General features: G+C 44.6%; 1 protein-coding gene across 2 annotated transcripts in view; it reads right to left on the bottom strand.

Annotated features, from left to right (window-relative positions):
- Window positions 1-10,141, bottom strand: part of mid1 (midline 1) — a 29,727-nt gene extending 19,586 nt beyond the window's left edge. The window contains exon 1 of one of the 2 annotated variants that reach the window (XM_041950994.1): window positions 10,042-10,141. The gene's annotated coding sequence lies outside the window, so the exon portion shown is untranslated. Of the gene's footprint in view, window positions 1-1,308; window positions 1,441-10,041 lie in introns of those variants that run through there. The other variant, XM_041950996.1, reaches the window with a different exon arrangement.
- Between the last annotated feature and the right edge of the window lie 5,207 nt (window positions 10,142-15,348).

Here is a 15,348-nt window from a genome sequence, read left to right as displayed (position 1 = left end):
ACAAGGCAGCTATTGGCCTGTTTGTCCGTCCTGCCTCGCGTGTTTGCAGCACTTTGCAAACGTCATGCAACAAGAATGGATTTTATTCAGGCGGGGGAAAATGGTCAAAGAGCGACACCGTGTGGCGGGTGTATAGACTGCAGCAAAATGTTGCTGTTTCTCTGCTCAGAGGAGGCCTTTCATGCCTTCAAAATGTCACCAAAATTACATGGAGACGTTTTACAGTTATGACTGAAAAAATAACTACAATTCAAAGAATATTTCAAACTGAATTTAGTCTTAATTCGACTGTTGTTTGCATTTCTCCCAATTGTGCAAGCAAACTAGTTGCAACAACGAACAATCGTCACCATCATCATCAGCATCACCATCATCACTGTTGTCACCATTAACATTCACAAATCTGCCCCCTCGGCTTACCCCTCGCTGAAAGCCGACGTTTCTTTATAAAGACCTCGACATGTGTTGCCATGGTGACAGCTTGATATCTATTTGTCACACTAGTGATCAAAGGCAGCGCACTCTGGTGGGAAGATGTCTGGCATTCCTCCTCACAGGAACAAGCTAAGTTACTAATTAATAAGGGGAACCACAGACCCAACTGCGATGTCCCAGTTTATCTCTGCCTCTGCTTGGTGTGAAAAGACTCCTGTGTGCGTGCGTGTGTGTGTGTGTGTGTGTATGTGTTATGCATGTGGGCCTGTCGCAAACTGTGTCCAGATGTACAGCCAGGGGAGGAGAGTCTGTATCTTTTATCTTATCAGTGGAGTAAATGGTATTTTGTGGGCCACGAGGCTAGCAGATTGTGGATGAAAGGCTGGTTTTATCTCCCTCAGTAAAGGTAATAAAAAACTTTTATGAGGAAAAAGTGACACTGAGAAGAGGAAAAGAACAGCCGACTTCAATTGCACCCTCAGAAATGTTGCAAGGCGCACTCTAGCGATCCCTCTTACAAATTATATCATATCATTTCAGATAGAGTCCATTTAGAAGCATGTATATTTTAGGAAATTCTACAAAGTGCATGCTGAATAGCTGCTTTGACACTGGAAACCTGCTTTGGCTACTCCCACTCTCTTTGACGCTTCAAAAATCCCCCTCGGCCTTCTCACTTAGTCATCTTATCTCCCAAGCATTATCCACAGTTCTAAACATGAAGGAACCTGTGAACACAACAAGGCCAAACAACCTCAGCACTTGCGCAGAGCCGTGCCTGGAGGCTTGGAAACAAATGATGACTCAATGTTTTGGTAGCAAAACACAGAGGCTCAGTAACACAAAATACAGACTGAGTCAAGAATGACTTACCCGCCACATGATTACATCCATAAACAGGCAAGAGGGGGGAAAAAGCCACCTTTAAAGTCAGTCAGTGTTGATATTTTGGCTGTGCCAAGCTGATCCAGTGCAGCGGTCTGAACTTTGTGACTCGCCTCTCCTGCTCCCTGTGAAGTTCTGACCCTCTAACCCTGTCCTCCACTGAAAACCAGTAGGAGGGTCGAAACTTCCCACCCGCTCCTCTCCTCTCACTGAGGACCGCACCTACCCCATCTATACACAGTGGGCTGCAAATTGTTGCACTGGCCAATCACACGAGAGGGGCAGGACTTCAGCTGGTCTACCACTCGGGGCGATCAGAGCGTGGAGTGTTGTCACAACTCCCAACAAATCTTTGGTTTGTCATCCTCAAACAAACATCATCCAAAGAGTTGAGCTGCACACCACAAAAACAACGTTCAGTGCACGAACACACATCCTGTCTTGATTTTTTTTTTTCATATCTGGTATGATGACATGTTCAATTCATCCTCAGCAAACTCTGAGTTACTGCAGCTGAAAATGTGCTTCACGCCTGAGGCGAGATCCAATATGGCCGAGTGAAACAGTGCATAAATAAACGCAGTAATCAATGATGAGTATATGCTGTCCGGACAGGACAGTGACGCTTTGTGTCCGAGTCAATGGCCCAATGCAAACACTGACACGCATGAGACCAGAACAGGCGATCCACACAGCTATCATGTTCTTGCTGGCAGCTGACATGCTCCTCGCAGCGCAGACAGTGATCGAGCGGACCTCATTCAGCTGGGGACTCAGCAACCTTACTTCTCAGGGCGAATCCACCCTTCTGTTTTTCCATGCAAATACACTGAAGTGGAAACACTCAGGAATGCACTGCGGTTGCGACAGTTGACTCAGATAGTGTTGAAAGTTGCCTGAGATTGTTGGCACCCCTCTTTGGCTACGTGGAGAACGTTCCCAACACAAACATGTGCTGGCTGACGGGACTGGCATCCAAACAGTGATGCCTGATCACTTAAAGGTTTGATCAGCGTCTCGGCTCTGGACGCGAGCCCACCATCACTGCTTCGCATTCAGTTAGAGGCCATTGCCTCAGATGACCCTGTCAGGGACATGGAGTCGGTGTTTTTAATAAGGTATCTCTGTTAAAAGCAAATGTTTATGTTTTGTGGTAAAACCACAGCACATAAGGCATGGACTGATTTGGATTAGTAGAGATCCAAAAAGCTCTGGCAGGACTCCTTGTGTTTCATTTTAGCCTGCGGGGTTCAATAAAATATGGAAAGAAATGTAAGAGCAATGAAAACAACTCATATTTGAGGGTACATTAAAGCAGATAATGACTCGAAGTAAGAAAACACTAACATATTGGTCATTGCACGAGACTCAATGTAAATGCAATGGTTACAGCTGTATGTGCCGTACTGTGCAGAGTGGAAACACATGCAGTGAAGCCGAAAAAATAATTTAACACAGTTGCAGAGAAAATTAATGAATAAATTAAAAAAACAGACCACAGCTGCAACATGACATCACCACTGATAATTTGTTTTCTTTGTGATCTTCACTTAAATCCCAAAATAATTTGCTGAATTTCAAACATATAGACAAAAGAAGAAGAAGAAGAAGAAAAGCACGCAGAAGACTGCAAAGCGTGTTTATTTTAGCACGGCAAACTTTCTCAAAGCCTGACTTGAAAATCTAAAAGAGACTTAAAGGGGGCTTTTAAAGTGTCACCTATTGGAAATACAGATGATCCCTTACCTCTCAGTCTGTTAGTCAGTCAGACAGACAGTCCATAGTCCGGGTGACAGATGAATACAGAAATAAAGCCCAGGAAGAGATGCTTCTAAAAACACCGGCTTTCCTCAGAAGCCTCCCTTCAGCTCCCACTTTCTGTCTGGGCTCTGCTGCTTCGTCTGTCTCACCGCTATCTCTGAAATTCTCCTCACACAGCCTCTTCTTCTCTAATCCTCTCTAAAGGAAGCCGAAACTGCTCCAAATGGTTCAACCAGGCGCCGACTTCTCAGGCTTTTTCCCTCTTTGTATTATTTTGTTGGCTGGGATCATTAACTTACTCCCATGAGAACATAAGGAGGTAAATAACCCCCCCCCCCCCCCCCTCCCCTCCTTCCTGTGGGAGGCTGTCAATCACAAGTGATGATGAGGTGGCGAGGAGGCGGGTGGTGGGGGTTGCTTTTGGCTGCCAAGGAGACACTCCTGATTGGTCACCGGGGAACAGAGGTGCCCTGCATGACAAATGGGAGCACTGGGCCTGTAGAGGTGCTCAGCTGAGGTTACGTGCACATTTATAAAAGACTTTTATGCAGCTCACTCATTTACATGTCATTCAATAGAAAATAAAGGCATGGCCAATCAAAGCTGACATAGCAAATGTCATCTTAACTGACTGAATTCATGAAAATGTCTTTTACGTTGTACATGACTAACAAGCTGAGCGTCAGGGTCAACGTGAAGAATCCCGAGATCTTCAAATGACTCTTTGGTACAGTCTGGTCACCCAGTGGGGGACTGGGAGGAAGGCACAAAGCTTCCGTTGCCATGGCGGTGTGGCAAGAGCAACGACGCATCTTGGCGCTCCAGCCAAATGCCACTCTAATCTTTTCATTGGCAAACCTTCAGCTGTCTCTTGACAGCTTGTTTGTTTCTCAGTCAAGCCCACTGCTGTCTGTCACTCTCCAGCTCCTTCCAACACCTCACGCCAATCTGAAGTCTGCTGCGGCGCTTTGTAAGGAAGGGAAATGTGTAAAGACACCGTTCGCAAGAGAAACAGTTCCTGAGATGGGTCTGCTCCCAGCGGCCACGGCGAGACGAGTAAGGAGAGACAAAAGGCAAATTAAGCATGACTTCAGCTGTGATTCCTCTAATGGATTTATAAACAGCACAGCAAACATCCATTTCCAATGTAAAACACATTCAGTGGGGCCAAATTATTCTCACATCACTCCTCAGATGTATGCCCGCCTCCCCAGTAATTTACAACAGCAAGAAAATCTACAAGACAGTGTTACTGCCTCTGCCCAAGGCCACACATTGCCGTATATCCATAAATTGTCTGTGAAATAATGAGATCGCTACTCAGTTTCGTTTCAGTGCGATGAAATGCCATAAAACTCATGACATTTACATGGATCGCGGAGTCACGCTGGCATTTGAGGCCGGTGCTTCTTAAAGGTGAAAATGGTTTGCCACTCCGGGGTCAATCCAAAGTCACTCCCCTTTCTGAACTGTAATAAACATGAAGCGGGGGACTGTCTGTGCCTGGTTGAACCATTCCAAAAAAGAAAACACGTCTAGGCTGCGGTTTTAGCAGATGTTCCCACCTCACCCAGTGGAAACCCAACCTGAGCCTTGATCCAAGGCAGCACATAAAGTCACTGTGGCTTCCAGTCCTGAAAACGGACAAAAAAACCCACTCATCTTCGTCTATTCCTGTGCCTCTGTGGCAATTTAACGTCCAAAAATCAAAACAAACGTGATCATATTGCTTAAATCCAAATATTTGACTGAATCCACCACGTCATAATGTATCAGACAAAAGAGAAACTGACTGTTCCAGTTGATAAAATAGGCCTCAGAGCCATAGTTTAATCTAGTCCAGAGGTTGGGATGCTGACAATAACAATTATATTTTTTGTTTATGTATTTGTATAAGTGGCAATCAAGATGTTGACATTCTTGGTGTAATCCTTGTAAAATTACTTCCAGAAAATATGCTGCTTTATACTACTACATATATTCTCTTATCAATAAGTAACAGCACTGTCGAAATAATTATTCAAAACAAATGAATATTCATCTCCACTAAATAAGGCCATTTGCTGCCCGAGGCGGTTCTCTTGGTGGCGGTTGGCACATCAAGCTGTATTAATTGGAAAATGAACTGAAAAGGGCCAGAAAAGCCCTCCTGAAGGAGCAGATAAGAAGTTGGAACAAAATAGGCTGTGAAACCTGATGTTACACAAACTTTGAAGAATAAAGAAGAAGCAGGACTTCTCTCGGGGACCAGGCTAGCAGACATTTGTATGAGCTGCATCATCATTTTGCAAGGTTGTGCTTCACCTTGGTGCTCAGCCACCGGCAAGTGCAAATTCATTTTGCACCGAGGGAGGAAATCTGCAATCTGCATGCAATCCAAGGTGAACAAATGTATATTATGCAGGAAGCAGAAGGAAACTTTCATACTGGGCAAGAGTCATATTGTCCTCATGGTCAGCTTCAGCAGAATTGCCCACTGAAGCAAATCACAACTTTTCCATTAGATTTAGCAGCCAAAACAAAAGGCAGTCAGCCTGACTTACGTGCTGTTGTCCAGGTTTATCCTCTGAAACGCAGCGAGAAGATGCATCTCCCATTGACGGATCAGCACTCTGTTTCAGCACCACATGGATGAGAGACTAAACAAAACATACAGTAGCATCCTGGCTGGTCTCTTTCCACACTCCCCCCGTCACTGCTGGAGCTCCCCACCCTGCCACAGCCCCAGCCGTATGCTCATGCGAGCGTAAAACATGCCCAGGAAGCGTCACTTCCACTGGGTCATCGCATGGATATTGTCTCCATTAACGCTCTGGCCCGTCACCCCCCCTCACCCCTCCTCTGCGGGGTTGAGCTCTCGCCCCTGGCTCCCCCACCCTCTCGGCAATAAGACAAAGATGTAGCAAATGGGGAGACAAAAGGGGTTGCATAAACCTCGGGGACCACATTTTGATGAGTTCCTGGCTGCGCAGCCAGACCCCCGAACAGATGGGATCAGTCTCCAGGGCTTTGCTGCATGGTTGCATTTAATACACAGCTCTATACATCCTCACAATAAATGCTGCATTCTCCCTAAACAGCCCTCATCACATCACAGACCACATACAAACACAAACCAACACAAAGCAGAATATCGCATCATGTTTTCCATTAATCCCCCGGAAACTGCTGTAATTAAAGTCGGAGTGCACATGCCTAATTGAGTTAGCACATGCTTTGGCATCAAGATTGTCTTTTTGAGTGCAAACACCGATCTGAGCAGCGCTGCTTGGTTTTTCGTAACTAGGACGGTCCAAAACAGCCACTCCTCGTTTTGCCAACAAACAATAAGATGAAAGCGTAGTCTGTCCTCATGATGGCGAAGGTTCAAGATTTTAATTGCTTTCATCCCCAAGGCATGCTGCCCATTACTAAGCAACACACAACCAATCGAAACATCAACCAAATAAACGAACACCAAGCCAATTAACGGTGACTCCAATTTATCTTTAATTTTCAACAGACGTGCTGTTTTGGTGCAATTTAATATAGAATTACAGAGAACCCCCCCTAATGGCTGAAGCTATTTATCTGGTGTGCAGGGTGGAGACCGAAGGGTGTAGAATATCTGCTGGGTACACCTCACATTAGCCAGCGTCTACATGCATTTAGTGTGGTTTGTTACTAGCTGGCAGAACATATAGGACTGCTGTGGGCAGCGACCTGGAATTGATTCTTTTCCTCTGAGTGTGCTGCAGTGTTATTGGCGCCATGTTCATAGTTTTGCCTACAACAGAATCAAATGTCAGCCTAGTTCTCCTCTAATAGGGTGGAGCAAACAATTAAAAGCTGTGATCTGAACCGGTGTGACTGACTTTAGTATAAAAGAGTCACATAAACAGGATATCGATAGTTCAGGGATGTCATGGCTGAAAGAAAACGGCTTAGTTTTAATCCTCTTAAGGCGAAATGCCTTAAAGACACTTAACATTTAAAGGGATATACCATTATACTGTACATATGTTGCATATAAAATGTAGTAATCTGATTTAATGGCATGATTAGAATATAAAAACTCCTATTCACCATTAACAAGTTAGCAGGCATAGTAGTAGCACATCAGCTCTTTTTTTATTATAAAGCACTTATTCTTATGCCTTATTCTGCATGACCATATTCTACAACTACCAGGTCACTAACTCACAGTTTTCCCTCAATGACCTCGTAATAACTGCTTATTGATTGGAGGTAAGAAAGTTGTTATACATTAATTCTGATCTTAGTAAGCCTGACACCCGGAATAAGGCATTAATAGGTGCTTTATAATTACCAGTAAAGCTAATATGCTACTAATTTGCATGCTAATAAGCAACAAGTTAGTGGTAAATATATGTACCTTGATATAAAGTGTGACCAAAGCGATCAAAAGGAAAAGAAAGCCAGAGGAAACATTCAAACAGCGCGCAGCAAGAGAAGCAGTTAAACTTTATGGCTGAAAGCAACACAATGAAATACTGTGCTGTCTGGTGTTTTCTCTCTGAAATGAAACAGTTTTGGGAAAGTAAGGTCATGTGTTGTGTTCAGTCCACACCACAGCTTGAAAGCCTTGGCTTTTATTTTTTTTCCTGAAAAAAAAAAAAGCATCCTTCAGAAAGGGTGCGGTGAACGCCTGCTACATTCTTTGCTGCTCGCAGAAGTCTGTAATTGCTTCCAGCTTCTGAGGGGATCTACTGTAGAAAGCCAGTGTCACATCTTTATCAGGAATCTCCAGCATCTTCCAACAACACTGAACTTATCTTATCAGAGATGGTGCCGGCGAAGCTCTCATGCACTCTCCCGTCTGCTAACTTCACCTAAAACCCAGCCTGTGAATCCTTTTATTGCTTTTTATTATTTAAAGACACTACACTCTTACATATACTGCAGGGCATGTAAAGTTTGACTTCATCACCTGCACTGTTCCCCCAGGCGGCAGCAAGAGGAACTGAGTCACCACACTCAGACCTCCTACACCAAGAAATGCTGGAGGAGGTCTGAACATCTGTTGTGGTGTGCTGTCTTCGTGTGTCCAAGGAGACCAAGTCGGAGCCAAAGGCAGGAGCCCAGCTGCTGGGATCTGGGTCGGCTGCATCCGGACTGAGGGATGTTTTCAAAACCCTCTGCTCAGGATGAGACACCTTTGACGGCGTCGTGCCGGTCGCAGTCGGCGCTAACACTGATAACCACCAGTGGACGCATAACGCACATACTTTCAAGCTGTGTTGCAGATGCTCGAAAGGTTAAGAGGCAGTCAAACCGATCGGTTTTCTGCTTTCGCTGCGAGCCTTGGCTCGGTGTGGCCCTACAGAAAATCCTCACTTCATCTACATGTCAACAAAGCATTCCTTCAACACAGTGTAGGACACATTCCTCAGTCTTGGCCCGTGAAGCGCATTCGCCGGAGTTGAAAATGGATTAAACATTTGTCTTTCCCCACAGAGGCATCGCTGATACAAGAATATTCTTCAGTTGCAGCAGTGTGGTGAGTCCACACACACACACACACACACACACACACACACACAGACACACACTGTTGTGTTTCTATCACGCTGCATTGACATTGCAGGGATTGAACATTAATTTCCTAGAGATTTAACCAAGCCATAACCACTATTTTCCTAACCCTAACCTTAACCTTAACCCTAACCTTAGCTTAACCCTAACCCTAACCTTAACCCAAGTCCTCACCCTAATCTAAGGTTTTACATTATGGGGATTTGTGTTTCATCCCCATAAGGAAGACGAGTCCACACAGTGTGATGTTAACACATTTATGTCCTGACAAGGTGAGTAATACACGTCCACACTCATCAGTTCCCCAGTTAGCGGCTCTGACAGCGAGACAGCGAGAAACACGCAGGCCCGGAGAACTCAGAGCCGGCTCTGTGTGTCATTTCGAACTAGCGCTGTCGAAACACAGCTACGGCGAGAAGAGAGAGATCTTAAAAAACAGACTGAAAAATCACCACGTATTCAAAGCACTCAAGGAAATAATAGTGCATTCAAAGTAACTGCTCTCCCTGTCTACTTAGCAGTATGACAAAGGATGGCCGAATGAATACAATTCAACACCAAAGGCACAAAAGGCTCGGAATACTTTCCTTTCGGTCTCTTAAAACTGAGGGAAAGAAGGCGTTTTAGAGCAATAGCAGAACCAGATGCTTGCATGCAGGAAAGTACTGAAAGCTAAAATGAATTCACCAGAATTCCCAATCCGCAGCTATTTGGCACAATCACGCATTCTGTTCTCTCCTAGAACAACATGGCATCTCTTTAGCTCTCACCAAAACAAAGTCAGGGGGAGAATATTGCTGCTCATTGAAAATCCGAAGCTGTCTCGTAAAAACACGCAAAACTGACAATCTTGGACAACACAAGCGTGACAACAAACTGCTGCCTGGGTACAGGAAGCGTTCCATTTTTGCCAGTTCAATGTGCCAGCAGGTGTTTTTATAAGGGAGCTGATATCAGTCCACTGCCAGCAGATACGATGCATGTGCAAACAAGACTGAACCTGTCGAGACGACATATCCAGCTCTCCTCTAAAATTAAAATTCTTATAGGGAAACACTTTTTTTTTGTACAAACCTGGTTGTTCACTGCTGGGCATTCATGCATATGTGTCTCTAATCTTTTCCCGACTGCAGCGTGTTGACTCACGGTGTGGAGGAATCAGCACCCAAGTGTCACAGATAATGTGCAGTGATTGGTGTGTCATACTCTAAAATCGTTAAAGACCATTTCAAGAACGCGCAGCAAGTGTGAAGGATTCAGGGCCTCGCAGTCACTTTTTTCTGACTCAACACAAAAGTGCGAGTCGTTCCATCAAAGTGCTCCCCCTCTGCTCAGTCTGAGACGACAAGCATTGCCCCTCTGACACAAAACTTAAGACCGAGCACCAATTAAACTGCCGCTAAATGTTTCTTTATCAGATCTTACCTGCTTCCCCATGGCTGCGGTGCTATGTGTCTCTCCCTGGTGAATAAACACTGGGCCAATACAGAGTGTGACTGCTAGGCAGCTGGTGCTTTGCCTCCCCTGAGGTAAAACAGACAGGAGACGGGAGGTTGAAGGTGTTTCTGTCTGCACGTACACTCCCCTTCATCGGGGTGTGTGCACACACATACCTCACTGACATGCACTCTGCTTCCCATCTGCTCTACAGGTTCACACAGGAGCATGGAAAGCTCCTGAGAAGAGTACTTAACCCTTGCGCAAGCTGGCATTACATGGAATAATAGGGGAAGACATTCATTATGCTGCAAGCATAAAGATCATTCCTTTTACTAGCATCACTGATGCTGGCAACGGTGCTGTTAATGAACAGCTTTGCACGTTTTATACAGGTGAGGAGAAGAAAATGGGTGTTTAAGGCCGGACTTGGTACTGATATATTGTCAGCATCAGATAATAGGGATGAAGGGCTTTTCTTTGTCACCACGGGCAGCTCCATTGAGTTACCAAGCAGAGAAAAATAAGGCTCAAGTTGAAGAAGCCACGGCAGCCAGCAGGCAGGAGAGCAGCGGAGAAAGAAAAAAAAGCTTGCTATTAAGCAAGAGAGAATTGGTTTTCTCCACCCTAATGAGAATTCATCCTGAGAGATAGATGAGTCAGTCTGAAAACACAATTCCATACTTGCAATAATGAGATCACATTTGAGGAATTGGGTGTACATCCCTCAAGTGGGGAAAAAAAGTCAAGGTTACGGAGAATTTCAGCGAGACCCGACCGTACCCTGAGGAATTTCCCCTTTTCAACTCCTAATAAGATCCAATGGCTGAATATTAACATTCAGAGTGCATGCATGTAAAAAAAAAAAAACGTGCAGTGAGGCTGTGATGGTCACCACATCAGGAAAAACGGCAAGGATGAAGACAGAGAGCAATTCAGAAATTTTAAAGCTTGTGAGGTCAGGGATGGGCCAAGCAATAGCCAGGCCCCGCACTGAAAACAAAACTGAACAATGGATTGGAAACTCATAGACAGAGAGAAGACCACTGGGGAGAAATCAGAAACCTCAGACTGTGGGACGGTTTCTTTTGGATCAGAGACGGCACATAGCGCACAGGCGCTCAATTACTTACTCACAGAGCAGCAGAGTGAACCACGCCGGTACCAATCATGGCCTGCTCAGTCCCAGACTGACGACTGTTCATATGGAAACCAGACCTCTGAATAGTGCTGCAGTTTGGTGCAGCATTACCTTAGGTTTGGGGGCGCCCTGATAGCCTAATGGTTAAGGTGTATATCACATAACTGCGGTGGGGGGCGACCCCCCTCAAAAGAGTCTTTAACAAGACTCAGAGTCTATAGCCACCCTAGCGGCTCAGTGAGAGGCTGTACTTTGGAAATTAGATCAAAGCACCACTGCTGACTAGGGGTTTTTGAGGGTGTTGCGGAGGCAGAGGTAAGGAAGTAGACAGGGGGTGGAGTAAGCGGAGACGACTGGGCACAGGTGGCAATGAAAGATGATGATGATGACTCATGGACAGGAACTGGTCAGAGTTCTTTTACTTAAGAGTAGAAATAATGGAGACTGAGTGATAAAGAAAGTCCGGTTGCTGATGAGCGAGCGGAGCTTCCCGTAAGAAAGCGGAAGTTTTAGGGGGTTGCCAGTTTGCGGGCCTTGAATACAAACTGGCTGGAGACAAATGAGTTTGAGTCTCGCCTAATCTTGAGGTTGAGGAGTAGCGATTGTAGCCTCATAGCGAAATATCTGAAATTGAGTCGAGTGTATTCATTGAACTGATCCGATCTGGCTCAAAGGACTGCTGGAAAACTAGATAGCCTGCCAAACACTAACTTGTCTACCGGGACAGATCAGCGCGGATTGAAAGCGTCAGTGCAATCATTCTAAGTTAGGAGTAGTTTGGATTGTATTTCCAGCCTTCATACAGTCTAAATTATTCATGGGAAAAGGCGGCGCCCGCATGCAGCCTGTCGGCTTTTTTTTTTTTTTTTTGCTCAGAGAGTGTTCTAGTGCTCTGCCTACATATCAGGAGACCAGGAGGGGGGAAAAAAGTTGGGGATTAGAGGGACTTTTTACACACCTGTTAAGGTGGGATGATTATACCTTTGCAGTATGATTCATTTGAGTAAATAGAGTTTGATGACTTCAGCAGATTTCCAGCAAAGCCAACCCCTCAACATCAACCTCAGCAGAAGTCTGATCGGCCAGATTAAGAGAAATGTTTGGGTGTGCATGTCTCAAAAGCATGTGCTCGAGGGAATTATTATTAGTATTACTGAACTAGTAAAAACAATATTAGGGTGATATTGATAAGAGCGAGACGGGCTTCAGTTATAGTACCATGCATCTGTACTTTGTGCATGACATTTTGTTTCATCCAGTTATTTCTCAGAACTGAGGCCATCGCTGCGGAGATTGACGAAACGGTGGAACATTTTCAGATCGTTAGCTTTGAAGATCACAACAAATGTGCTGCTGGGACTACAGACAAGATTCTTGGCACTTCAGCCTTGTGGGAACAAAAGAAAAGAAAAGAAACACAGAAAGAAGGCTTCAGAAAGATCCCAGAAAGCCACAGCATCAATCACAAGTCACTTATGAATCTGAAGCATGCGCTCAATTCGAATAAAAACGAATTTCATACTTTCAGGGGCCAGAATTGCAAATAGTGACGATATTCATTGAAATTCAAATAATAATGAAACCGATGAATCAAAACGGTTGATGTTTGGTTATTTATACAAATCCACTGATGCTGTGTTGTGTCTTTGTGTTAAAACAGACCAAATCTGCCTGTATTAATAAGTTCTCTGTCACGCAGAGTCACACAACTTTTAGATCTGCTAAAGGTTTTAAAATTGGATGGTTTTATGACATAAAAACTTTGGCTTTGACTGTCTTTGCTTTCTCTTTTAACTTGTTTAACTGCTGTTTAATTGCCAGGTACGGTAGGTTTTTGGTATCTTTTTGTGTTTTCAGTGTGTGCTCTGAAACCTCCTGCATGAGGGAGAGGTGGGGATCTCACAAACATCTGAGAAAACTGTGCTTCAATATCAATGCTAAAAAAAGCTTCAGGCTTGCATATGTGTGCTGAAAACGTTGAAATCCTTTGCATTAGGTGGTTCTAGGTAGGTTCTAGCAGCTTTGCACACTGACAGATGATACGATTTGACTGTATGATACAGACTGACAGTGAAATGCAGGTCATAAAAAAGGACAAGTGTAAGAGAGCATGTTATTAGAATCAGCATGTTTCTAAAACATATCTGAATGTCAGGAGCAAAGGGAATAAAGACAAAACCAAGATGGCGAGAAGGGAAAGTCTGCCAGCAGGAAACTAGAGGACACATTGGAGAAGGTTCACAGAGACCTGCTGCACCCTGTCTCCATTAGAACTGATTAAAGCCTTTCTTCTTTCACGGGTACACAGCCTTATCGCCAAAGTGTTTGTGTGTTTGCATTGTAACTCTTAGAACTGTTTCATTCTTGAAGTCACCCCATGATAATTACCCAGGTCGATCCTCTGCTTAATTATTAACTGCTGGCACTTTCTTTGATCCACAAAAAGCGTGATTATATGTTTGAGGCTTGATTTAATGCTACGTGTCCTCCGCAGTCTGCAGAAGTAGCGGCTTCTGTTGCAATCGGTGTACAAAGGGGAATTACATGGAATTTTAACAAACCCGGCCTCCAGCGCGCCGAGAGCTCACTTTCTCTCCAAGAACTGAATATTTTGATCGCTTGTAGATTTTGCTACAAAACACACGAACAGAATAGAACAGAGAGTCGCGCAGGCACTGATGGGAACATTATGAGCCTCCGCCCTTTTGGCTGATGTGACCTGAATGTGGGGCTCATTTCACAAGACAGCGCTGCGTCTTATCAGTCGCAAACGGACATATTTATACTCGACAGCTTCATCCCAACTGAAAACACATATTTCACAGACGACTCAAAATTTATGCTAAGTGACTGCTAAATGACTCGCTGACAGCCTCGACCAGACTGTCAGCGATGAAAAGATAAATAAAAAAGATAATAATAATATGAAATAAGACAGAGTCAGCATGTGTTCACAGCTGTCCCATAAAACCAGCTTGATATCAATGAGCTTTGGAGGAAAACATCTGGATGCTCTAATTCCCACTGCTGCATGGGAGTCGTTCTTTCAGCCACATAATTTCTCTGTTTGTTGCGCAAGTCTGAAGGCTGAACACAACTCCCTGCTGGAAACGGCCTTTTGGTGGCTGCCCTGAAGTGTGCTGCTAACACAATTTAAACAGCAAATCATTCAGTGCCCTGCCTGCCAATGAGCTGACACACTGAGCTCAACCCAGCTTGATCCCCTGTCCCACCCGGTACACAGCCCACACCCCAGCTGAACTGCTGTGCTGCGTCATGTGGACTCATGGAGAGAGGAGGGAGGCATTCTGGCAGCCTCACTGGAAGCCATGGTGTGTTCAGGACAGCACCACCACACGCACGCTCACTGACACGCTGTATTCCACAGTCTGCGTGAACGCCGATCATCTGAACGCAAACATCAATATGAACAACTTCAGCACCGTTTCCTTCTTCTGCGTGCGACTGCGGGGCCTTGTTTCAAAATGAGAAATATCTTTATCAAATTTATCCCAACCGGTGCTTGAGGCAGAGCAGATGGGGTGAATGAAATGAGATTTTGTGGGCTGTGCAAACACAGCGCTGGTGTTGCTTCAGATTGGAGGAGAGAGGAGAGAGCGTTTCTCGGCATACCGGCCTGATAATCTCCAAACATAAATAAATCGATTTGAAAAGGCCTTGAAATTGAATTAAAAATCAAAGAAACCTAACCAGAAAGCTTCACTTCACACAAGCCCCTCCAAAGAAAAGAGGGGTGTGCCGCTCAGAATCCATATCCGGTCCAGAAACTGCTCCAAATTGCTTGAACATGTCTTATCAGTGAAACACTCGCTGTGTAAAACTTCACATTTTGTTCATAAAGTGCTGAACTGGACTAAGCTGAGAGGCTTAATACAATCACTGCTAATCCTTTAATCTTGAACATTTTTTTTTCTTTAATTAAACTTCATTACCCAGTCATGACCATGACTCCAATAAGTCACTGATATTGACATTTGTGCCCTGTGTCACTCTTGCACTCATTAATAGTCTGCTGATGCTATTGTGTTGCACATTTTTCCATTAGTGAAGTGATGGCCATTGAGTTCACTCATTATCGCCATATACTATTACTGCTGCACACTGTCCCTTCCTACCAAAGGCGTCGGAAAGAC

The sequence above is a fragment of the Chelmon rostratus genome, chromosome 13 (assembly GCF_017976325.1).
Source record: "Chelmon rostratus isolate fCheRos1 chromosome 13, fCheRos1.pri, whole genome shotgun sequence".
Classification (NCBI taxonomy): Eukaryota; Metazoa; Chordata; class Actinopteri; order Chaetodontiformes; family Chaetodontidae; genus Chelmon; species Chelmon rostratus.
This window is presented reverse-complemented; position numbering and strand designations above follow the sequence as displayed.